Source organism: Vulpes vulpes, chromosome 8 (assembly GCF_048418805.1).
Source record: "Vulpes vulpes isolate BD-2025 chromosome 8, VulVul3, whole genome shotgun sequence".
Classification (NCBI taxonomy): Eukaryota; Metazoa; Chordata; class Mammalia; order Carnivora; family Canidae; genus Vulpes; species Vulpes vulpes.
In genome coordinates this window covers 49,218,940-49,244,854 of record NC_132787.1, presented here as the reverse complement: position 1 = coordinate 49,244,854, position 25,915 = coordinate 49,218,940, and the positions used below count along the sequence as shown (strand labels likewise).

The 25,915-nt window shown below is 39.9% G+C and overlaps 1 long non-coding RNA gene across 2 annotated transcripts in view; it reads right to left on the bottom strand.

Annotated features, from left to right (window-relative positions):
• Positions 1 to 480: 480 nt before the first annotated feature.
• Positions 481 to 25,915, bottom strand: part of LOC112907968 (uncharacterized) — a 49,115-nt gene continuing 23,680 nt past the window's right edge. For both annotated transcript variants that reach the window (XR_012003015.1, XR_012003016.1), the window contains 3 exons: positions 18,527 to 18,611; positions 16,986 to 17,156; positions 481 to 1,051 (listed from right to left, as the gene is read on the bottom strand). This is a non-coding gene — a long non-coding RNA (uncharacterized lncRNA). The remainder of the gene's footprint in view (positions 1,052 to 16,985; positions 17,157 to 18,526; positions 18,612 to 25,915) is intronic.

The following is a 25,915-nucleotide window of genomic DNA, read 5'->3' as shown; positions in this document are numbered from 1 at the left end:
AATCAATTCTTTGGAAATAAATAGAACAATTAAATGTCTACACATGTAACACATGAAGCTCATTACTTATGTAATTAGTATTCAAAAGAAGTTTAATTACATTTGAAAAATATTTGAGGGTTAAAGAGAGAGAAAGAGACAAAATAAGAAACAGACTCTTGGGATCCTGGCTGGCTCAGTTAGTGGAGCATGTGATTCTTGATCTCAGGGTTGTAGGTTTGAGCCTCATGTTGGGTATGGAGATTACTTAAAAATCTTAAAAAAAAAAAAAGAAAAAAAGAAAAGAAACAAACTCTTAACTATAGAGAACAAACTGATGGTTACTGAAGTGGACATGGGTGGGGGACAGGTGAAATAGATGATGGGGATGAAGGAGTGCACTTGTGGTGAGCACACGGTATTGCATGGAAGTGCTGAATTACTATATTGTGCACCTGAAACTAATGTAACACTGTGTTAACAAAAGCAGAAGAAAAAAAGTATTTGAAAGTGACATTTTATTTCATTTTATACAAATTCACAAAATTGTATGATAATTTTTGGGAAATGATAACCAAACACACATTAAACATTACTTGCTCGTAGCTTAATAATTTCAAAAGAAAAATTACACAAAATTCAACATTTTTATAGTGAATTATGATATTTGATTTGGAATATGATTGTATATTTTAACATGTATATAGGTTACTACAAATGATCTCGAAAGATAACAATGCCTAGAGCACAAGAGGCTCTTAAATTGTGACTATATAAACATGCATTTACCATATAAATGCAGAACCTCTGATGCTATCTATGCCTCCCAATTGTTTCTCGGACCCCCAGGCTGTCCAGGGACGCTGAAGGCATCCTGGGGGTGGATAGAATCCTCTAGAGACAGAAATCCTCTGCTGCCTGACAGTGAGCCTCAGCAGCCCCGGAGTAGGGGTGGGCCTGGGGAGGACACTGACCTCGGCTGATGCGCTGCTTCTCCCCAGACAGGATTCCAGGGCTGTCAATGATGCTGATGTTCTTCAGGACCTGATTGGGCAGCTGGGAGCACATGAATCTGGAAAAAAGGGATCAAAGGCGGGATCAGGAACTACACATCTCCAAGCTCTGAGGAGCTCCCTGGACTCTCAAGGTTACTGACATTGTCTGTAAAGTGGGGGCTCGCAGGGGATTTACAGTTCCTCCACTGGTGCCATGGGGATTAGATGCTGGACCATGAGGCAGGTATGGCAAGGCCCCTTGGAACCTGCCTGCTACCTGCCACCAGATCCTTAACTGTTAATTTTGATTTTAGCTGATATTTACTGAACACTTGGATATATTTCTTAAAGATTTATTTATTTGAGAGAGAGAGCAGAGGGAGAGAGAACACACAAGTGCAGAGGAGGGGCAGAGGGAGGAGAATAGCAGAGTAGGGAGCCCAATACGGGACTCAATCCCAAGACCCTGGGACCACGACCTGAGCCAAAATCAGATGCTTAACCAACTACACCACCCAGGCACCCCTGAATACTTAGATATTTTACCAACATCATCTTATTTGTTCCTCATAGTAACCCCTTGAGGAAGAAATTCCTATTAATGTCAGAGAAGTAACTTACTCAGCATATCACTAGAATGCTCCAAACTATATAAAACATGAATCCAGGGATCCCTGGGTGGCGCAGAGGTTTAGCGCCTGCCTTTGGCCCAGGGCGTGATCCTGGAGACCCGGGATCGAATCCCACGTCGGGCTCCCGGTGCATGGAGCCTGCTTCTCCATCTGCCTATGTCTCTGCCTCTCTCTGTGTGTGTGACTATCATAAATAAAAAAAAAAAAAAAAAAAAAAAAAAAACATGAATCTGCATCAAATTCTACTTTCGCTTTTGCCCTCCCTCCTTGCCTTGGCTTTAGAACCACCTGTGGCCAACCTTTAAGGCGGGGTAGGGAATATTGCTTCCAGAAAGCAGTAGCAGGTCTGCTGATAAACCAGCTAAGACCTGCTTTTCTCTTCATCTTCTTTTAAGAAAGATACTTTTTTTAAAAGGTGAATTTTATGGCATGTGAATTATATCTCATTGAAAAAAAGAAATATAATTTTCATGCTGGAAGGGGAAGAACAAACATAGATAAGAAACTTGAAGTTCCACTGAGGTGAGATAAAATGAGATATTCTGCTGGTTTTCACAAAACAAGACTAGAAGTCCCAAATACTGAAAGATTTGCCAGTGTGATGCCAGTGTGATGACAAACCACAAATGAAAATATAAAAATTATTTTGACAGTGGGAGAAGTGTCAGAAGGCAAGATGTATTGATTTTCAAGTGTGAAAAAGGATTGCTTTTAAAGATAGGAGATTGGGTCAAACCTGCTTAAAGTAATTTTCTATCTAGAAAGTATGACTGGGAAATAGACCAGGGTTATTTTTTTTTTTCATTATAAATATTTGGTATGAGGCACGTGGATGGCTCAGTCAGTTGAGTGACTGCCTTCAGCTTAGATCATGGTCCCAGGGTCCTGGGATTGAGCCCCGAGCCCTGCCGAACAGGGAGCCTGCTTCTCCCTCACCCTCTCCCTCTGCCTTCCCACTCGTGCTTGCTTTCTCTCTCAAATAAATAAATAATATCTTAAAAATAAGTAAATAAACAAATATTTGGTACTACTTTAAAATTATCTCCATATAATATCTAAACTTTACTCAAAAAAGTGTTTCTGTGTGTATAGAAAAAATTAGATCCTAAAAACCATAGTCTGAAAATCTCTGGTGATCCCTGGGAGATTTCAGTATGAATTATTAAAAGATGTTTTAAGAGCACTTAAAGGAATTGGGGTGCCTAGGTGGGCACAGTCAGTTGGCCAAGCATCCAACTCCTGGTTTCAGCTCAGGTTGTGATCTCAGGGTCATGAGATTGAGCCCTCGTTAGGGATTAGATGCTCAGCATGGAGGCTTTTTGAGATTCTCAGCATGGAGGCTCCTTGAGATTCTATCTCCCTCTCCTTCTACCCTCCCATCCCCCTCTCATGCTCTCTCTTTCTCACATCAATCAATCAATTAAAAAAAAAAAAAAAACACTTAAGGGAATTGACTCTAGGTGCCAACATGGATCCACTAAGGGCAAGTTCATCCAATGAAGAAATATTTATTGTGCACCTACTTGAACCTAGTTACTGTGAGAGGCACTCAGGATGAAGCAGAAAACAAAACAGGTATGTTCCTGCCCTTGTGGAACTCTACTGAGGAAGACAAATAACAAAAATTATAGCATAATTACAACTTGCGATAAGTGCTATGAAAGAAAACATAGGGATTTGTGTGAGTGCATAATTAGAGGAACTGGCCTCATTGCAGGAGGGGGCCATACTAGAAAAATCCTCTGTGAAGCAACAGCATGTAATCAGAGCTCTGAAGGATGAATAGGAGGTAGATGGGCAAAGTGTGCGGAGTGCCACAGAGACAATCTAAAAACTATATGTGAAAAATGCATGAGGCAGCCATAATCTTGGCACACTAGAAGAATGGAGAAAAAGCTGACATGGCTGGAACAGTAAACAGGAGGTGAGTGTAAGAGTGAGACAATTCAGATAACTAGGCCATACCACACAGACTAGTTCTTTTCTTTTCTTTTTTAACTTTTTATGTATTTAAATAATCTTTACCCTAGATGTGGGCCTCAAACTCACAACTCCAACATCAAGAATTACATGCTCTTTCAATTGAGCCAGCCAGGTACCCCACTGGACAGGTAGGTTAAAGACATACAAAGACACACTAAATTTATTTCCAGGAAGACATTTAATCAAAGCGCTTGGGAAGAACCACATTATCAGTTTTATAACCAAGTTTGGTGCCAAATCCACCCACCTCTTCCATTCCTTCTGCTCCCCACTAGATAAGGCCACCATTTAAACAAAACTAAATCATACCATTTGAATTCTTAGTTTAAAGTCCTTCAGTGGCTTCCCATTTGTGACCAGGTTGGGTTCTCCACAAATGTGGAGACCAAGTTTGGGATCTAAGATGTTTATCAGGGTTTTATGCCTCTGAAGGTAAAGGGGAGGAAGTAGGACTGGGCAGAGGAAGAAAGCACACAGTGACGCAGGCCCAGTAAAGCTTGGGCCAACCCATCGGAGAGCTCTGGGATGAGGACTGGTCAGCTGTGTCTGGTGCCAGGTCAAGATAAGTAGCATTTATATTATATCCTCACTAACTCAGTCACAGATGTGATTTGCTCTAGGCAAGGTATGTCCTCAGGCAGCAAGCCTGTTTGCAGCTAAGGCCCTGAAAAAGCTGCCCACTCCAAGCTGTCTGCTGACCACACTCTTCATTTCTGGGCATCAAGCACCTCCTTAAAGGGATCTCTGGGTGTTGTAACTTCTTATCCATCTCATCATTGATTTAGACCTTTAGGACTTCAAAACTCTAAATGATCTGGCTCCTGTCTACCTTTCCTCCACCTGCTTCTGTTCACAATTGGCTCTAGGGACATTGGCCTTCCTATTTCTTGAAGCTTCCTCAGGGCCTTTGTACTTGCTGTTCTCCTTGTCTTGCTGTTATTATCCCCAGTCTTCATGCATCTAGCTCCTTCTAAAATTGTCTGCCTCCCTTCTCACACTTCCTATTGTGTTGCCCTGTTTTACTTTCCTCATGCACATAACTAAAATTATCTAAATTATTTTATTTTTGTTTACATTTGTCTCATCAACCAGAATGCAAATTCCATGAGGGTGTGGATCTGATCTCTTTGGTTCACTGCTTCATCCCCAGTCAGTATCTAGAACATAGTATACCTTCAATAAATTTTGTTAAATTGAATTCAGACAAGGTGCAGAAATGTACACTAAATGACACTATAGATAGCTATCATGTTAGCTAATTGAACAACTTGCCCAAATATTATTTATTAGGGTATTAAGGTTAACCTGAAGGGAGATCTCTAGTTGTCTGACACAAATCAGCCTGGTTCTGTCAAATGGTTAAATGTCAATGATTTGCATAGACCATATTGGTGTGATCACTGAGGTGCCTGGGTGGCTCAGTCAGTTAAACATCTGTCTTCAGCTCAGGTCATATGAGATCTTGGTGTCCTGGGATGGAGCTGAGCTCCACATCGGGCTCCCTGCTCAGCAGGGAGTCTGCTTCTTCCTCTCTCTCTGTTTGCCCCTGCTCTCACTCTTTCCGTTTCATTCCAATAAATAAGTTAAATCTTTACAGTAAATAGTATGATCATCCAAATTTCTGTATTGGTGGTTATTATACTGGATGACAGGTTTCAGATTCAAAAGGACTTGAAAGTGCATCAAAAGCAGAATGGATAATTAAAGTATATTATCCATACAATGAACGTCTGTACAGCAATGAAAATGAGTGAATGACTGGTATCTGCTACATGGGGAAACCTCACTAAGGTAATGCTGAGGGAAAGAAACCAGACACACACATATTTCAAAACCAGGCAAAACTATTCTGTGGTTCTCTTGAGGAGGAATGGGGCAATGATTAGGAGGAGGCATGAAGAAGACTTTTGAGGGGCTGCTAATGTCTATTCCTTGACCTAAACAGTGGCATATAGGGATGTGTTTATTTTGCAGTAATTCAGTGATCTGTGCATTTACGATTTGTCCACATTTTTATGTGTATATTATACATCAGTTTTAAAGTTAAGAGTAAAAAAGATTTACTTAAATCTTTTAATTAAAAGCTCAATGTGTAGTTCCTGATTTTAAATGAAAGACTTTTAATATTTTGCCAGTTAGGATTATAATTGCTGTTGAGTTGCAGTAAATAATTTTTATTATACTTAAGCAGTTTTCTTTGATCCCTCATTTCACAGGGGTTTTATTAGAATGACTGCTGTAATACCTATTGCTGCAGGGAAGTGGGATAAAAGGTATTTTTATGTGCTGCTATTAAAAAACAAAGTGTTACAGGCTTTTTGAAAAGCAATCTGGCAACAGCTATTATTTAAAAATACATATATCCCTTGGGGCACCTGGCTGGCTCAGTTGGTAAAGCCTGCAACTCTTGATCTTGGGGTTGTGAGTTCGAGCTCCACAGTGGGTGTAGAGATTACTTAAAAATAAAATCTTTAAAAATGCATATTCCCCTTGACCCACCAATCTCAGTTCTGGGAACCTATCCTACTAAAGTAAACCATTAGTTTCAATAAAGCTATTGAAGTAAGAACATCATAGTACATGCATACCAAGATATTTATTAGAGCAATGTTTTCCACATCAACATACATATATACACATGCACACACACACACACATTATAAATATCACGCATATCCATCAATAGGGGAGTAGTTGCAAAAATTATAGTACACCCACATTTTTGGAACATCCATTAAAAAGGAATGAATTTGATTTAGAGGGATTTTATTTTTTATTTTTTTAAAGATTTTATTTATTTATGAGAGACATACAGAGAGAGAGAGAGAGAGAGGCATAGACACAGGCAGAGGAGGAGCAGGCTCCATGCAGGGAGCCTGATATGGGACTCAATCCCAGGACTCCAGGATCACACCCTGAGCCAAAGGCAGGCGCCAAACCACTGAGCCACGCAGGGATCCCCATGATTTAGAGGGATTTTATACAAGAAATTGTTTTAAGTGAAAGTGAGAGGCAAAAATGTAGTTGCTTTGTAAATTACAAAAACAAAAGTCTATTGAAGATGTGTACATTTGTATGTGTCTATATGTGATTATAGGAGCACAGAGAAAATTGTTAAGTAGGTTGATAAAATGGCTATGGAGGGGTAAGAGCTGTTGGCATGATAAAAGAGGAGTTGCAAAGAGGGAGTCAAGGTGAAAAAATAAGGTAAGAGCCAAAGGATTTTTTGAAAGCTTTATAGGAGTCATATAATAGATGAAAAATCAAGTGAAGTCTTAGTGACATTAATAGATTATACGGTGTCCAAATCGAAGGATGTAATACAGTGTACTTTATGCTGTTCAGATCAAACCTAGCATATTGTATCAATTTCTTGACAAATATCTCTCCTGCCCTCAACAAAATTGTTCTTGTTATAACATGAATGGTCAAGAATTAGGCAAACCTGGGTTCCAATTTCTTTTCAGTCACTTAACATTGTGACCATGGCAAATTACTTAATTCCTCTATGCTTTATTTTCTTAATCTGTACAGTGGGGACAGTTATGGTTCCTATCTCTCAGGGTTATTGTAGGAAAATTATATATGCATTCCAGGACTGGCATCTAGAATAAACCCAATAAAAATAATTAACATTGGGCAGCCCCGGTGGCTCAGCGGTTTAGTGCCGCCTTCAGCCCAGGGCGTGATCCTGGAGACCTGGGATCGAGTCCCACATCGGGCTCCCTGCATGGGGCCTGTTTCTCCCTCTGCTTGTGTCTCTGCCTTTCTCTCTGTGTGTGGCTCTCATGAATAAATAAAAATAAAATCTTAAAAAAATTAACATTATTAGTTGTTAAAGTAAATATTTACTGTAAAAATTAGAATTTACGTATAAGCACGACATTTTTAACATAACCACAATATTATCTTCCTGAGTTAACTACTATTAACTTTTGGATGTTTATCCATTACTCAATGTGATCTGAAAAAATCATTACGAGTGATGATACTTAGGACAAATTATTATTTATTTATTTTTTATTTTTTTACTTAGGACAAATTAGCAGCTACCTGACATATGAAGGGTTGTCATATGGAGGAGGGTAAACATATTCTGTTGAAGTCACAAAGAACCACAGCAAGCAGTAAGGGTTATGATGAGAGCTGTCCAGCAATGAAATGGGCTGCCCAACACCATGGGGAGCTCCTTGTTACAATAAATAACCAAGTCTTGGCTGGTGACCATTTGCCAGAAAAGTTATGGAAGAAATTCCAGCTTTGGAAGACAGATCAAGCTAGATGACTTATAAACTCTTGTTAACTCTTAACATATGATCAAGAAATACTTGCTGGAGGACTACACATATTAGATTCACAGCCCTCATAAGACAGTTTGCATGGTTCTTACACAATAGTGGGTGAAAGTTCCTATTAAAGTGCATAGGAAATTCCTAGCATAGGTCAGGCAGGGGAACTCTTCCTCATAGAACACTGAGGACGTGCAATTCCACCAATTAATCATATTCAAATGGAGAAAGAAATCAAAGGGAGGGGCAGGCCTGGAAAGAGTTACATCTTATCTTCAGGTACTATTTGTCTGCTTTCTTAATACTCAGGGTCTCTTCCTGGGAACAGTTTCTGACCTGGCAAAATTTCATAGTAATTACTTTGCGGAAAGGAAACAACAAACAGAAAATACATTAATGTGGGTGGGTAAAAAAAAAATTTAAGAACGTGGTGTTGGTGGGAGAGAAGACTAAAGGTCTATGTAAGACCCACCCAAGTGCTTTTGATGTTTGAGCAATTATTATCTTATTATTTTTCCTGCTATAGATGCAGCTGCAATTTATGTAACAGGATGTTTAAAAAGATTAAAGAGAAGCTGTAGTAGGGTTCTGAGGTGATAAGACTCTCTGGAATATGTATTTGTGGACGTTTAGAATATAAGTTCCTGTACATTCTTGGAATAAACCATCTATTTGTTTTTCTTTTTTTTTTTTAAGAAACAAGTAAAATTTGTATTTCAATATGGCTGCTTCCTGTCCACAGTAATACAGAAATAATAAAGCAAAGAGAGCAAACAAATAATAAAGAGAGGTTGGTGCTGGTTCAATCTGTTATCTGTGCTGTTTTAAAATCAGCTTTGACTTTTAGGTCCAAAATATTTTGTCCCTATATTAAGATAAATGTTTGGAATTTGTTTGGATTAAGCCTGTTCATCCGTAAATGGATTATTCTATTGCTCAAGCAGGAGCGTTGCACAGAATTCATGACTGCAGTAACTTAATCTGAATATTAAAGTTAAAGAAATAATTTTTGGTAGAGGAGATTATGTTACTGAAGTTGAGGTGAGTTAAATTGAGTTAAAAGAGTGTTCTATAGGTGTCTCAGAGAATGACTCACTGGTGTTTAAGACTTTCTGCCATGTGGGCTGCTATCTTATCTTACATCATAAATTGGCAACAGGCATCAAATAAAAAGGGCTTTGAGGTATATTCTCAGAATTTCTGATTAGTCATATAAAAAAACGCTTGTTAATTTCAATTCTTTCTCCTGGCAACCTAGGACAATCTTTTGCATGCTTGTGTACTCTTCGCATCTATTTATAATTTTTTTCTAAGCTTTTTTTCTGTTTAAGTTTTAGACATGATGCCTTTTTCCCCCTAAGCACTTCAGTGTGTATTTCCAAAAACAAGGACATTCTCTGGCAGAACCCCAGCATAATTATGCAAATTAAGAAGTCAATATTGGTTCAATAGAACTATCTAATCTATAGAACTCGCTCGAACTTTGCTCAATTGTCTTGGTAATGTCCATTAGAGTCAAAGAAAATTCCAGATCATACATTGTTGTCAAGATCAATAATCAGTTGTTGAGTATCTTCAGTCTCCTTTAATCTAGACTAGATTTTCCTTACTTTGTTTTTCACGACCTTGACATACTTGAAAAGTTATATAGGCAAGCTGTTTGTAGAGTGTTTCTCAACTTGGGTTGTCTGATATTTCCTCATGATTAGATTCAGGTTATGCATTCTTAGCAGAAATTCCACAGAAGTGACGTTGTGATCTTCTCAGTACATAATAGTGGTTGATTTGTTTCATTACTGTTGGAGTTACCTTTAATGACTTGGTTAAGTTTTTTCTGCTTTCAAATTACTGCTTTTCCCTTCATCATTAACAAGTACCTTGTGAGGAGATATGCTGACACTATGTACATATCCTGTCCCTCATCAAACTTTATCCACTAGTTTTAGCATGCATTGATGATCCTTGCCTGACTCAATTATTACTATGATGATTGCCAAATGGTGACTTCATAATTCTTTCATTCCTTTTATACTTTTCAGGTGGTATTCTACTGTACCTTTCTCCATAATTTGGTTGGCTGTTTATGTATACCAGTAGGGATTCACAGACTCCTATTTTATTCAGTGGGTTATAATCTATTAATGACACTACTTATTATGATACTGAGATTGTCCCTGATATAGCTAGTGGGAGTCCCTTCAAACTGTCCTTTTGACATAGCCCTAAAGTTCTTTGAGCTTCCTAACTTTATCACATAATAGTCCAGGTTTTCCTAGTATTTCACTAGTACCAGCCTTGACATCAGCCACTTTTCTAAGCTCTGGTTCCTTTAGTGGAGAATAGTATTTAGAAAGACTTGGGTTCTAGGTGTGCCAATTTGCACTAGTGTGTCATTGATGTCCCCTCAGAAGACAACCTCCCCACTGAACACTTACAAACTTAGAAACAATGTGCTCATACTGACTTTTCCAATTCCCGTCCAGCACTGTGGGATTCATCCTAGCTTTCTTTCTTTCCATACATTTAGAACTTCCTTCTCTGGCAGTGACAAATCTGTGGAACCACAGGCTTTTTTAAAAAAGATTTTATTTATTTATTTGAGACACAGTGAGAGCAGGAATGGAGGGAGGAGCAGAGGGAGAGGGAGGGAGAAGCAGACTCTCCACTGAGCAGGGAACCCAACTCAGGGTTTGATCCCAGGACTTCAGGATCATGACCTGAGCTGAAGGCAGACACCCAACCAACTGAGACACCCAGATGCCCCAGAACCACAGTCTTTACCACTACATTTAACCACTGCTACAAGCACTTTTTCCTTTCCACTTCACTTCAGTGAAATCTCCTGTCATCCTTAAGCCAAACTGTATACACACACTGGTGCTAACAGCCAAAAGCACCTGAAGTACTACTAATGTCTTTGCTACATCACCAAAGATCACTGAAGGGTGATGCTGTCTCTCTTTCTTTGGGTTTCCTAATGTTGACCATTTCAGTCTCTTATACTCGCAATAGAAACTCTACCTGGGGGACACTTGGGTGGCCTAGTGGTTAAGCGTCTGTCTTCAGCTCAGGGCATGATCCCAGATCCCAGAATTCAGGATGGAGTCCCACATGGGGCTCCCTGCAGGGAGCCTGCTTCTCCCTCTGCCTATGTCTCTGCCTCTGTGTATGTGTGTTTGATGAATAAATAAATCTTTAAAAAAAATTCTGCCTGGAAAAAACACTCTTCACCCCATTTTTTCTCCACACAGTGACACAGCCACCAGAGAGCTGTTTTAAGGTCCTGATGACTTAGAGATTTTATGGAAACTACTCTTTTGGGTTTTATAGGCCATTTATTTTAACTTCCTTTCCCTAGGACTCAAACATAAATTTGGTCTGTGCCCAGAAACACTCCTCTCTTGTGGTCTACCCTGTCTTGTGGTCCCTTCTCCCATTAGAATAAGCTCTTTCTTAACTCTTCACATATATGAAACCCTGGCAGCCAGGTCCTCCAGATGTGTCTGAATACAAGAATGTGTCAGCTTAAGTTGTCAAAACACCCTCATCATATTTGCTATGCTCTGAAGTGACCAGCATTAACAGTCTAATTCAGAAACTCTCTTGAAGACTGAAGACTATACCATGGAAGCAGTCAGAAATCAAAGGACTGCAAACCCATCCCAAGGATCTTATCCAAGGAAAAGAACTCCCTCATGATTCTCCTGGCTGGTGGAGACAGAAGGAAGCCGGAGAGCTTTCAGCTTGAAGACTGCTCTGGGCCACGTTTGATCACAATGTCACTATTGTCCAGCAGGCCTCTTAAAACACCATCATCAGGATGTGAATGTTAAATTGTTTTTCTAACAGTGCTAAAAGACACCTAATCTATCATCCCCTGATTTCTCTTGTTTCCAACTGCATGCCTCTGGAGGAGGACTGGCCAGGTTAGCAAAGTAGCAATAACACTGAAAGATATTAACTAATTTGTGCACAGAATAAGCCCAAGAGTTAAAGACCTTGATGTCATCATACCTTTCCCTATCTATTGAGCTAACTAGTCACAGATCAGTTACATTTGACCATTTTATTACTAATTTGGTATTTAACAACATGCAATTACTTTACTTCAGTTGAGATAAAATCTCCTGATTACATGAATGAGATAATTCCAAATTAAAGCCTGAGTATATTAAATCTTCAGCATTACAGACATTAACAATAGGGATTCTATTGTGGTTACTGAAATTATTTATTTTACTAGATGTGGCTACATCTCTATGATTAACTATGAGAAGTCTGTTCCGCCAGTTTTCTGGTTGTTTTATGGGTTTCTGATGTGGCTGTTTTCTAGATGTGTCCATGGGACAGGTGGGCTTAGGATACTCCTACTCTGCCATCTTTCCAGAAGTCTTGTTTCATTTACTAGAATGTAAGCTTCATGAGGATGGGGAGTTTTGTTTTGTTCACTGCTCTATTCCCAGCACAAGTATGCCTGAATCACAGCAGGAGCTCAGTACATATTTGTTTTTTTACACATGAAAATGTTGGTGGCACAACAGGAGGAAATGAAAAGAATTAAACTAAATCCTGAAGGAATTATTATTGCCCAGTTATCAGTATTCCAAGCACTATCAATGAGAATGGTAAGGAAGAACTTGGAAAATAGCCACTATTAAGGTGGCCTGAAGAATCAAGGCCAACTTAATCAAGGAGTCACTAATCAAGGCTCCTCTATCCAGTTGTTCAAAGGCTGGGGAAGAGGAGAAGTCTTGCTAAGAACTCACCTAGATTTGGGGCACCTGGGTGACTCAGCTGTTTGGGCACCTGACTCTTGGTTACTGCTCAGGTCATGGTCTTGTGGGTTGTGGGATGGACACCTGAGTGGCTCCTCGCTCAGCAGGGAGTCTGCTTGAAAGATTCTCTGGCTCTGTACTCCCCTCCCCTCAAATAAATAAATAAATAAATAAATAAATAAATAAATAAATAAATCCTTTTTTTAAAGGACTTACCTAGATCCTTAAAGTTCAAAAATAAGATCCTTTTGAAGTTCAAAAACTTCATGTGGTTTGGGAATAGCTAAGGGAGTGGCCTATGATAACTTGAAGATCCAAAGGCCAAGGTTTAAAAGCAGAAGGGAGAGAGAGGAGAGCTGTTTACATATTATAGGGTAATTAGGAAAATGTATATCTCCTTGTGAGTTTAGATGCAGGGAACTCAAACATTTTCCAAGATCAGGCCAGTATATAAAATGAGTGATGCAGCTGCATGTGAATAATAAGGAAGAGTAGAGACTGGGGAAAAATGTGAATTGCATACCCCTCCTAAAGACATGAAAAATCATTTAAAGGCCATAAAAATAGCAACATAGGCAGATCAGATATATCTTTCAGAAGAATTTGCTTGTAGGCAGTTTAAGGGCTTTAGATTTTATGTTGTCTCTGTGATTTAACAGTGGCCCCTGAAAGATGTACATGCATGTGTTCTAATAGTCACTGGCTAGACAATTTTAAGAATAAAGAGGCATATTTGCTACTCACAGCAGTGAAGAGGCAAACAGGGATCACAGCTGGAGATTTCATGTGCCCCCCTGGACTATTCTGTAGGGCTCACATGCCCACCTGAGAGCCATGCCTGGTCAGTCTGTGGGACTTGTCTAAAGCATTTGTGTTGTTTTGACTAAATAACAGACTTGAAAAATGAACTGCTGGGACAGTTCCTGGGATGAGACCAACTCCATGGATAATGACTAGAACTTGCCAAAGAGCAGAGGTCGGGAAATGGCGGGGCTCTCAGACTTGAAAGTAGCATAGAAAGATTATAGATTGGGTTGCCTACAAGGCAATCTCCTGGCAAAGGTGTAATATTTTGTTCCTTTTGCTGGGATGATTGTAAAGTTTAGTTAGGGGTACACAGGTAGCTCAGTAAAATGTCCAACTCCTGATTTCAGCTTGGGTCATGATCTTGGGATTGTGGGATGGAGCCCCATGTTGGGGATCAAGCCCCACATTGAGCTCCAAGGCAGGCTCCACACTCAGCAAGGAGTCTGCTTGAAATTATCTCTCTCCCTTTCCTTCTGCCAGTCCCAACTCTGTCTCTCAAGTAAATAAATCTTAAAAAAATATAGATTATTTAGCTGAACTACCATTGATACACTAAAATTAGGAATGTACAAAAAATATATAACTTGTCCAATTAGTATCACTAATCTCATTTTGTTCTCCAACCTGACTTTCTCTTATGGTGGGGGAGAGGTCAGGGCACTTAATTTTGCTGGCCTCCTTTCTGCAGTCTTTTGTGGGTTCACTAGGCTGAAACCAGAGTGCATGAAAAATTTCAGAGTAGAATATGGACTGCACTCTTCAAGCAGCAGGTCTATGTGGCCAGGTGTCTAAGTTTCTTTTCTTTTTTTTTGAGATTTTATTTATTTATTTGAGAAAGAGACAGCAAGCACAAGTAGGGAGAGGGAGAGAAGGAGACGGAGAAGCAGATTCCTTGTTGAGCAGGGAGCCCTACATGAGGCTTGATCCCAGGACCCAGGGATCATGATCCAAGCTGAAGGCAGATGCTTAACTAACTGAACCACCCAGGCACCCTGGAGCCTAATTCTAATTAATGATATTAAGTGAAAGTCTTGATGGGATTTCTAGGAAGACAGTTTAAATAGAGCTCATGCCTATCAAATGCACTGTGAGTTGGGCAATTACAGCAGATTTTGCATTCAGCTTAAAGTTTTTTTCCCTCTGTCTACACTGTGACTTCCTTAAGTTACTTCTACCATGCATTTAGCCTAATAGACCATACTACCTTGTGTGGTAGAGATGTGGAGGGTAAGGGATGAAACTGCAAACAGGAGTTTGTGGTCTTGTGGCCACAAATGCCCTGCCTCACATTTACTCTTATGCTGTATCCATCACAGGGCATAACATCCTACAAGAGAACTGTGTCCAGGAGTTCGGGGCATTGATCTGCAGTTAAGTGAGCGGTGGCCCATGATGGAACAAATGACTGGTGAAGAGCAAAGGATGCAGTGGGCACCTGGGAAGACCGTGTAATTTCCAAATTAGGAAACGGACACTCAGAAGGTATATAAACCAATATCCCTCTCCTTTCTTCACTTAGGCTAGAGCATGGAGGTCAGAATCATTCAAGCAGGGCAGCCCCGGTGGCGCAGCGGTTTAGCGCTGCCTGCAGCCCAGGGCATGATCCTGGAGACCCTGGAGACCCTGGAGACCCTGGATTGAGTCCCACATCAGGCTCTCTGCATGGAGCCTGCTTCTCCCTCTGCCTGTGTCTCTGCCTCTCTCTCTGCGTCTCTATGAATAAATAAAATCTTAAAAAAAAAAGAATCATTCAAGCAGTAATTGTGTTATGCCCTGTTCTTTTGGTGTGCCTTAAAAATCATACAGGAGATATGACTTATTACCTTGGTAAGATGTCATGGAGAGTAAAAACTTTCACAGCTAAAGCATGTGAAAATTAATAAAAAGAAACCTCACTAAAGTGGCCTTGGGAGTCTAGAATTCTTGGAAGGCTAAAAGGGGTAGCCCTACATTAATTACAGGAAGAATTGCCAATTACAGACCCCAAAAATCAACAGGAAAGAATCATCGACTACAAGTTCCAACAGGAAAGTACATGCACTGCGTCTCATTCAAGAAATCCAGTACCCCAGCAACCCAGCGAAAGAGAAAGCATGATCACCCTAAACTTTTGCTTTCCTTCAATGGACTTGCATTCCAAACAACCCCTCTCAACCTCCTTTTTCTCCATAAAATAAGGCTCCTCTTCTTATCTGTTTGACTTTTCTATGGTTTTGTCATAGCTTGCGTGTCCTAAGTCACACTTCTCCATTATTCCTGAATCAACCCATTTTGCTGGTAAAATAACTGACAATTTTGGTTTTAAGGTTAACAAACAGCTTTCCATATCATTATTTTTAACAGAACTTATAAGGTTACACCTAAAATAATCATATTTTACAAACAAAATTTTCTGAACTTCATAACCTGAGGAGTACAGGACTTCTGAGAGAAGATATATAAAATCTGGACTTGCCCTGAAAATTTAGGACATACGGTTACCACAACTGGAACACATAGGCAAATGCATGGATTTGTAATTAACCTTAATACTCTTGAAATATTACTTTTGGGGCAGCCCAGGTGGTTCAATGGTTTAGCACCGCCTTCAGTCCAGGGTGTGATCCTGGAGACCCAGGATTGAGTCCTGTGTTGGGCTTCCTGCATGGAGCCTGTTTCTCTCTTTCTCTCTCTCTCTCTCTCTCTTTCTCTGTCTCTCTCTCATGAATCAATATATAAACTCTTTTAAAAAAAGAAATATTACTTTTGGCCTTTTCTCACTTAGAGCTTCATTAATTGAAGATTAAGTTCATTTTCTCGGGATCCGTGGGTGGCGCAGCGGTTTGGCGCCTGCCTTTGGCCCAGGGCACGATCCTGGAGACCCAGGATCGAATCCCACGTCCGGCTCCCGGTGCATGGAGCCTGCTTCTCCCTCTGCCTGTGTCTCTGCCTCTCTCTCTATCTCTCTGTGACTATCATAAATAAATAAAAATTAAAAAAAAAAACTTAAAAAAAAAGTTCATTTTCTCTTAAGGGTTAAAAAGGTTTAAATCAAGGGAAGGGTCAGACTGGCTGCTTTTTCAGTTCTGGATGGTTTTTATAAGCATTTTGAGAATCTACAGTGGGATTGATACTGAGCCATGAGAGTGAGAGTGTTTCTGCTTTTTTCCTCTTACTTTCTAATCATTAAATATCGTTCAAGAGGTTATTTGCCAAGTAAAGACCAACCCTGCTGAAAGTTGTTGCCAGCTTTTCCTAGACCTAAACGCCCAACTGCTCTACATAGATAGTATCTTCCTAATAGGCTCTCCTAATATCAAAGATGAACATGCCAAATATTCTGAGAGGTGAAGTAGGTTGTGTCCATGCTCATGAAGGAGGCCAGCAAAGGTGAACAAAGACTTCTGCTTTAAGGGTGAAGGCCATATTCCACTCTCAAATGTTTCTATTGTTTCAGTCTAGTGAACTTTTACCCACAAAAGTCTTTCTTTGAACAGTCTGATCAAAAACAAGGTCTTTAATTTTTTTTGTTGTTTGTTTACTTACAGCCAAAACTTTAGACAGAAGGCCAACTCCCAGTGGTCAGTTTCAAACAGGTTAACTTTGGCCTGAAGAGATTTTTTTTAATTCCATAATTTTCTGACAGATATGTGAATGATGCCTGTATGCTTGACTTTATCTGCTCTTCTAAAGTCCTTCCTCCTTCCCAGGGAACACCTGCGGGGAGTAGTATGGATTTAAGAGAACAATTTTAGTGGGTAATCTCTGTCCAGTCCTGTAATAAGGAGTGCAGTTGATTACGTGATGACCCACAGGTTTGGGTTGGCATGGTTAGATCTGCAGGTAGAAAGTGGAGAGAGAGAGGATAGGGAATGTCAGTACAGCCATGTTACTCCATGTTCTTTTTTTTTCAACTCTTCTCCTGGTGAATCTCCGATGCATATTTATCTACTGCTTTTTCATATAGGATCGAGGGTAAAGCTACAAGGGAAGAGCTATTATGGACTTAAAAGTCTCATTCTAGTGCTTTAGGAATGTTACCCTCTTGGGCTTCCCTGAGAAAACTAATAACACTCAGATGCATATATTGATGCATATATTGTCCAAGTACTTCAGTATTTATGAAACCAAAAGAAAAAAATAAGGATTTTTTTTTTTCTGGACAAAATGGTAGAACAAAGAGAAGAGTCTTGGTAAAATTATGTTTTAAAACAATCATTTAAATTTCAAACTGTTAAAAAAAATAAATTTCAAACTGTTGGTTAAGTAAGCAGATGATTGATTTTTGCAATGCCACAGTTACAGGTAGGTAATGTTTCCAAAACTCTCAAGTATTTGGAATACAGTCCAGGGACTATATTCATATCAGTGAATAAACAGCCATCAAAAATCACATGCATTTTGTTCCTTCAGAAGTTTAAGTACCCTAACACTGTCATTTAATTGTGCATAAAATAAAGAGATTGAGTACACAGACCAGAGATTCTGATAGCAGACAGCAGAGTCCATTCAGATGATCTAAAAGGCAGAGCAACCTGCTAGAGCTGTTAAATAGCTACTGCTTACTGAGTGCTTACCATGGTCTACTGGGAACTAACTTATCTATCTATCTATCTATCTATCCATCCATCCATCCATGAATGATACAGAGAGGCAGAGACATAGGCAGAGGGAGAAGCAGGCTCCCCGTGGGGAGTTCTATGTGGGATTGGAGGGCAGAGCTCTGAGCTGAAGGAAGATGCTCAACCCCTGAGCCACCTAGGCGTCACTACTGGGAAATAGTCTATGTAGTAGATACATATTATCCCCAATTTACAGTTGAGAAAACTGGGTCATGGGTTAAATAACTTGACGTGCTATAATGGACAGAGACAAGTTCAAACCCACCTCTGTCAAACTTCGAAACTTAAGTCTTACCTATTTTGTTTTATTGCTCTATCTTCTAATCCTAACTCTTTCCTAATATATTTTCTAAAAGAAGATATCCAGGGGCACCTGTGTGGCTCAGTCCCTTAAGCCTCTGCCTTCGGCTCAGGTCATGACCCCGGTGTCCTGGGATCCAGCCCCGCCTTGGATTCCCTGCTTACCCGGGAGCTTGCTTCTCTCTCTCCTGCTCCCATTCCCCGTGCTTGTGAGCGCTCTCTCTCTCTCTGTCAAATGGATAAATACAATCTTAAAAAAAAAATTAAAAAGAAGACATTTTAAAGAGCACAGGGACCTATGTAATGTATTCTAAGACATTTTAAATCTAATACATATAAATTTGCTGGTTTTAAAGAGTAAACTTCAAATATCTGGAAAATTCATTTATATGGGAAGTAAAACACAATGCCTTCATTAATTCATGTGTTGGTTCAATGAAGGCTTGATTGCATAATTTCTATGTGTGTTTCAGCTACAACTTAGAGGACTTTTTTTTTTTTAAGATTTTATTTATTAATAGAGACAGAGGGAGAGAGGGGCAGAGGGAGAGAGGGACAGAGGGAGAAGCAGGCTCCATACAGGAAACCCGACGTGGGACTCGGTCTCCCGTCTCCAGGATCACACCCCAGGCTGCAGGCAGTGCTAAACCGCTGCACCACCAGGGCTGCCCTCTCCCTCCCCTTTTTTTTTTTATTTTAAAATTTCTTTTTATCTTTTTTTTTTTTTTTTTTTTTAGTATTTCTTGATCTTTTTTGGGGGGAAATATATAATTTTATTACAATTATCTAAACTTTATACACATCTGTACTAGTAAATCCCAAGGACTATGTCCTTGTCCCTCCCCCCTCTCTCTCCCCCCCCCCCCCCCCCCCCGTTTTAAAGATTTTATTTTAAAGGACTTTCTTTATCCAAAACTCCTTCAGCTCTGGAGTGATGAATTTGCTGCAGTTTGCATGGGACTTTTTATAGTTTTAGCAATGTAACTCCCACACTCCAAGAAACCCCTCAGTCCTGGGAAAATCAGGACAGTTGGTGGCTCGAGTTTCACAACACGTAAGGGTGCTTTAAAGTTGCTTTTGGATGATCATGGTGATTATAAATAGGATCTTTATCCTTTATCCTTTTAGAGAGGCTTAAGTCCTCTCTTAGGGAGAAACAGTAGTTCAATTTCTGTTTCTGTGGGAGCACCTCAAGCGATGGAGAAACTTTTTCCTCAAACTCATTTCATTTTTAGTTTTTTGTCAAAATTTTATAGACTTCTTTTGCATTCTTAACTAAAAATCCGTCTCAGCGAAGCTTCCACCTACTTTTCTTATTCCATCCCTTGTTACCATATAAAATGAACTGAATCTTCTCCCTCATGTGATTGCACAGTAAATATTTAAAGGAATCTTTCATGGCCCCAATATATTCACCTTCAAACAACACATCTCCTAACCACTCAACATTTCTCAGATTCTTTTACCATGATTATTCTTTTCTGAATGCAGTTCAGTTTAGTCATATTCAAATTGTAGCTTCTTAAATTGTAGCTTCTAGAACTCTAGTCAGCAGAGTAGAGTTGATATATCACCTCCTCTGTCTGGAATCTATGCTTGGAATCTATGCTTCCTTTAATTCAGCTTAACATCTTAGTATTTTTCTTGGCAGTCATTAGCTTAGATTAAGTTCATATCTGCTAAAACTTCCAAGCATTTTTTTAAGCTTTTATTTATTTTAGTAGTCTCTACACCCAACAAGGGGCTCGAACTCACAGTTCAAAAGTTGCATGCTATTCTGATGGAGTCAGCCAGGTGCCCCTGCCGCAAGCATTCTTCTTACATACTTCTGCTAGGCTATACTGTTTATATTCTATACGTGCAGTTATTTTTTTTTCTAGCTTGAAGTACAGGATCTTACATTTAATTCTGTTAAACTTAGTTTCTTTTAGTTGCCCTCCTTTTAAAAAAAATTACTCATTCTCAGCTTTGTTTGATGAGCATATTTTCATGTCAATGATAGAACTGTTAAAGAGACAAGGCCTTAATTGGCGATCTTTCTTTATGGTTGTGTTAATCTACTAACTAATTACAATAATTTAACCCATTTGTAGCTAACCTAATTTACAAATAATAATACATATTTTCTTACTTCATCTCATACAAAACCCATGTGATAGAAAAGCGCAGTCAGCCATGATAGAAAATGCTTTCTGACAATGAGGTATTTTCTACTTCTGTGGAATTTTTCTTTGTCATATGCTTTTGGCCAAAGATGACATGTCCCACCATCATTCTCCACTTTACTTACGGGGTTGGCACTAAGTTTTGGTTATTAAGGAAGAGCCAATCTTCTCTTAAGGAACAAAGATTTGGGGCACCTGGGTGGCTCCAATAGTTAAGAGTCTGACTCTTGATTTTGGCTGAGGTCATGATCTCAGGGTTGTGAAACTGAGCCACACATTGGGCTCTGTGCTGAACATGGAGCCTGCTTAAGATTCTCTCTCTCCCTCTTCCTCAGCAGCCCTCATCTCTAAAAACAAAACAAAAGAACAAAGATTTGCCCAGGTGAGTTCAAAAGAGGTGCCCTGAATGGCTTAGGAATAAACATACATTCCTACAAATTTATTCCTTTAATGGAGACGATACTTTTTGGAAGCTCAAGGTTTGTTGTGTTTGTCAAACCATCAGAGACAATTTAAGCGGGTGGTCAAATATGCTAGCTTTGACCTGGTTCAGCTCCTGATTCTATCACTTGTCAAGTGTTCTACTTTGGGCAAATATGTTGATATTTAGCACTGCGCCCAACGTCTAGTGAGAGCTCTAAAAATAAGAGTAACTACTATTTATTAAACAACATTTTATGTTAGGTATTACATAAAGGCTTAGTATACATAAAGTGTTTAACATGCTCATTGCCTCTAACAATTCCATGAAGCAGACACTTCTGTTATGCCCAAATCACAGATGAGAAAATTGAGGCACAGAAAGATTATGCAATTTGCTTAAGTTAAAAGTGAAAGCAAGGATATAAACCAAGTCTAACTCCAGACCAGGATCCCAAACACAATTCTATCCTGTTAGTCCCTGAATATAGATAAAACCCCGATAACTTTAGCAGTTTGAGTAGTAAGGATATTGACCACTGGCCAGTCAGGGAGCTTCCAGGAACCCCAAAAAGTCCCCCATGGTATGGTCTTATCTTTCATCAGAGGGAGGTTCTGGTCCTCACCTCTATAGGCTTAGAAATCCAGTCTGTGAACACACATATTGTGAATTTTTCTCCCAAAGCATTCATGCTCCCAGAGCCTGGTATTCAAAACCAGAACACCAATGTATTCATAATGAAAATTATGAATATAAATAGAAAGAAACATAATAACTAAGGGCTAAAACATTCATGTCCTGGGGTGCCTGGCTGGCTCCGTGGATAGAGCATGCAACACTTGATCTTGGGGTTGTGAGGCAAAGCCCTACAATAGGATTACTTAAAAAATAATAAAATAGAACAAATAAAACATTCGTGTCCCATGACTTGGGAATCAGATTGTAAGAGCATGAAACTTATGGAACATGGAACTAGAAATAAGGATGTCTGTTTTATGTGTCAATGTTTGATAGAACAAAATCCATTAAACCCCAAAGCAGCAATTTATCCTCTTCAAAAACTGAATAGACCAGTGTAACTTCTCACCTAAAAACACTAGGATCAACACCACCAGGATTTGCCTGCTAGATCCTTTCTTCCTAAGTTTTCAGGGCTGACCTGTGCTGACTCTATGTTCTTTCTTGAATTTAGGTTTTTCTTCAGATTACAGCATAATTCTTTTTTACTAAGATTCTGAACAACTATATTTACTATACTTTGATGCATTATGCATTGATTTGAACGTCTAAATTTAAAAAGGCAACTTGAGTTCCAGGTTCTTGTTGGGGAGTCCTCTCACTGAAGCCACAAAGTACTAACAGCAGCAATAAGAGACAGACCCCTCCAATGGAAGCTGCCTTCTCTTCTATGAAACTTTTGCTAGTTGCCTCTCCAGCTTCAGAAACAGAGACTGTTGCCAGCAATTTTCACCTATCTACTAAAATCTAAAAGGTAACAATCATTGTTTCTGTAGTTACTGAAGAGACAGACTGGTTGAAGATTTACACTGCTCTGCAAACTCCCTGGCTGTGCCAGCTCTGGGGGAATTCAGTGTACAGGGTGTGAAATGATTTTTTTTTTCTTGGCTCTTTGCTGTAGGTCCAGGCAGCTACAGCAACAGCAGGGGTTCCTACTCTCAAGCAGAGCTTTCAGAATGCCTGGGAGTCTCCTTCTGACAACAATATGGAATGCCTGGAACCAGTGAAAGAGATTGGAAGCCCTACCTACCACCCACAGCAGGAAAGACTTAAAGCAGGGCAGTTACCCCAGAACTTTTGGGCTCAGGGTAACTTCAGAACCTCAAGGCAAGGAATGGGTGCCTCACTGTGTACACGTGCCACACAACAGCCATACATAACAAATCATAAGGAAAGAATAGTGTGGACAAACTCTTCTCTCCTTCTGCAGGTGAGGCGTTTACGTATCTTCAGATACAAAGAAAAGGCAGAGCCCCCTGAGGGGAGAATTTTTCAACCTTACTGGGAAGGTAGAAGAACTGAAGCCCTTGGCTTTCAGGCCCTACCATTCCCAGTTCCCTTCTACAGGATGGGAAGAATCTCAGACCCAGAGCTCCTAGTGCCTGGAGAGTCAATGATAACCCACAGCCTCCCTGTAAAGATCTCTAGATGATGTTGGAAGAGAGGGGTAGGGCTGATCAAGGAAGTCAAGATACAGTTACTAATTCTCTTCACTGAAAAGCCTAGACTATCAAGCCCTCTCACTCAAGATACCATGATTTCTTACCACAGCCCACCTTTCCTCAACATTCATACATTAAAATGAAGCTCCCATCAGTGTTTAGGGGTTAATTGAGTAGGAAGACTTGGCCGCTTTAGGACTCCAAATTCTTGCAAGAGGTTTGTTTTCTGAACATTCCTCTCTGTGCACTCCCTTCTTGTCTTAATTGGCCCTACCCATTGAGGTAGATGGCACATCTTTCTCCTATATCTTTGGGTTGGCTCAAGCCTCTGACCCTTCCACTGCAGAGTCTACAAACAGGGAGATGGCCAAAATAGGCAGTCGGGGAAGAGCACAAGCATTCCTATTGCATCTGCTCAGTCTCTCAGCAATCCTCATGTCAGGAAACTGCTCAAGTTTACAGGCCGGGGCCACAGAGATTCTCCCCTTCCTCACTCACTGTGTAACACATAGAACAAAGTATCTCAGAGGCTGTCTGCAGAGTACTGAAAGTCAGAGATGCTGTTGTTGAATGTGGGTGTTTTTCAGCAGCTCTGTTCTGGATGTAATTCCTCTGAGCTGCCCCCTGGCTCTGTGTGAGCTAGGTTCTGGATGACTCCCAGCATAATTCCTTACCCTTTCTCTTGCTGCCATTGGCTGTCAGGGGAATTGCTGTTCATGGTGCCACAGGTAACTCCTATTACAATTTGTTGTTGTTGTTCTGATTTCTAATAGTTAGAGAGCTGGCATACTGAGTTGAAAGACTTCCACAAAGCCAGGCAACAGGTTACCACTTTAGCAATGCTACTGGATTGATAGATTCAAAAACATCTGTTGAACATTGGCATGTACAATGTGCCACCCGATGATACGGAGAGGAACAAAGACATACAAGAAAAAGGATTCTCAAAAAAAATAAAAAATAAAAAAAAATTTAAAAAAAGAAAAAGGATTCTCTCCTCAAAAAGACTACATTGTAATGGAGGCCTAGGTGCACACAGAAATCACCGTAATAAAAGGTGAGCATGTAAGGACAGGTCACCATTATACTCTTCACACCTAGAAAAGTAAAAGGCAAGAACTGCCACTGCCCATATGCCTGTTGATCAGCTGGGGTAGTCTGATTCTGTTTTGGCCTTGGAAGCCAATGCCAAGATTAACTGTAACATGTTATGTACCATAAAACAAATATTTTGTAATGCTTTATGTGTGTTAACACTTTCCTTTAAAGGGATCTCTTTTAAATCAATGAAGGGGATTGACTGCCATTCACTTCCCTTTAATAGTAAGAGAAATAGAAGTTGAAGTTCTCTTCCCTGTTCCTCAGGGCAACTAACAAAAGAACAAACAGGGTTCAGTACCAGGAATAAAGTTGACTCATACTCTTAGGCTTTCTCTCCTTTTAGAACACATTGATTGAAGACTTGGAATGGGATAACATTCATTCGCATAGAGAAACAGATGAGGTCGCCAAGGAAGAGAGGGTAGGGAGGGAACAGGGAAAATTAGGTGAAAGAATAGAGACAGTGGCTGTTGCACTACCTTTGACAAAATCTCTTCATCTCAGAAGAAAAGACTGTTTCAGGAAGATTATATTCCAGGCAGAATGATGAGGATAAGTAGAAATCATATATATTCTGGCCCACCATCCTAGAAGAGAGTTAGTCTTATGGCAACATGAATAAATATATCTTTGCAGCTAGTAAGAGCCCAAGGTCCCCAGGTCTACAAAACTTAGAAAAATAAACCAACAGGAGTAGGGGCACCCAGCTGGTTCAGTCAGTATAGCATGTGACTCTTGATCTGAGGATCCTGAGTTTGAGTCTCATGTAGGGCATAGCCTATTTAGAAAAAAAAAAAAAAAGCTCTAACATATAGAATTAGTGGCAGAGAGGAGGTGAAGCTTTCCCAAAGCAGGAATCTCAACAGGTGCCACTGAGCAACTTCAGGTTAAGATGTTAAGAATCTAAAACCTAGGAAGTGGCCCACACTACACAAAAGAATTGTAGGGGCTGGGCACCTGGGTGGCTCAGTCAGTTAAGTGTCCAACTTTTGATTCTGGCTCAAGTCATGATCTCAGGGTTGAGATGGATCCATGCATCAGGCTCACTGGGTGTGGAGCCTGCTTAAGATTCTCTCTCCTTCTGCCCCTCCCCACCCCACTCCCACTCACACACATGCTCGCTTTCTCTCTCTCTCAAAAAAAAAAAGAAAAAAAGATTGTAGGGGACAAGGACACCATATCTTTTCCATAAGTGTACTTCAAAATAATGACACAAAAGAAAACAGGACATGAGCTCCTACATTGGGCTCTTGTCTTTCTAGATAAAAGGGATAGAAATCATGCCTCATCTTGCAGTGAATTCTTGGCCATTTTTTTTCTGCATTATTGCCTTTGCTATTAATCCTCCTACTGCTCATAACTATCACATAGCCTTTACCTGGCATTTAAATATTCATATGTTTGTTTTTATAAATACTATAAACTACTTGAAGGCAGTGATCTTATCTTTATACCTTCAATGACAACTAGCTCAGTGCCTGTTCTCAGTAGGTCATTAAGAAATGTTGTTTAATTTGATGTTATAGGAGAATTAGGGCCAACAGCTGCAAGGGCTGGCAATCCATAGGTTTCTGGCCAAGAATTTCCATGAGGCAAGGCAACATTTGGCAATTACAAGGGCATTCCAGTGAAGTGAAGAGGGAGTGTCAGATTTTGCAATAGTTCTGCAAATAAGATAGATTTTCTG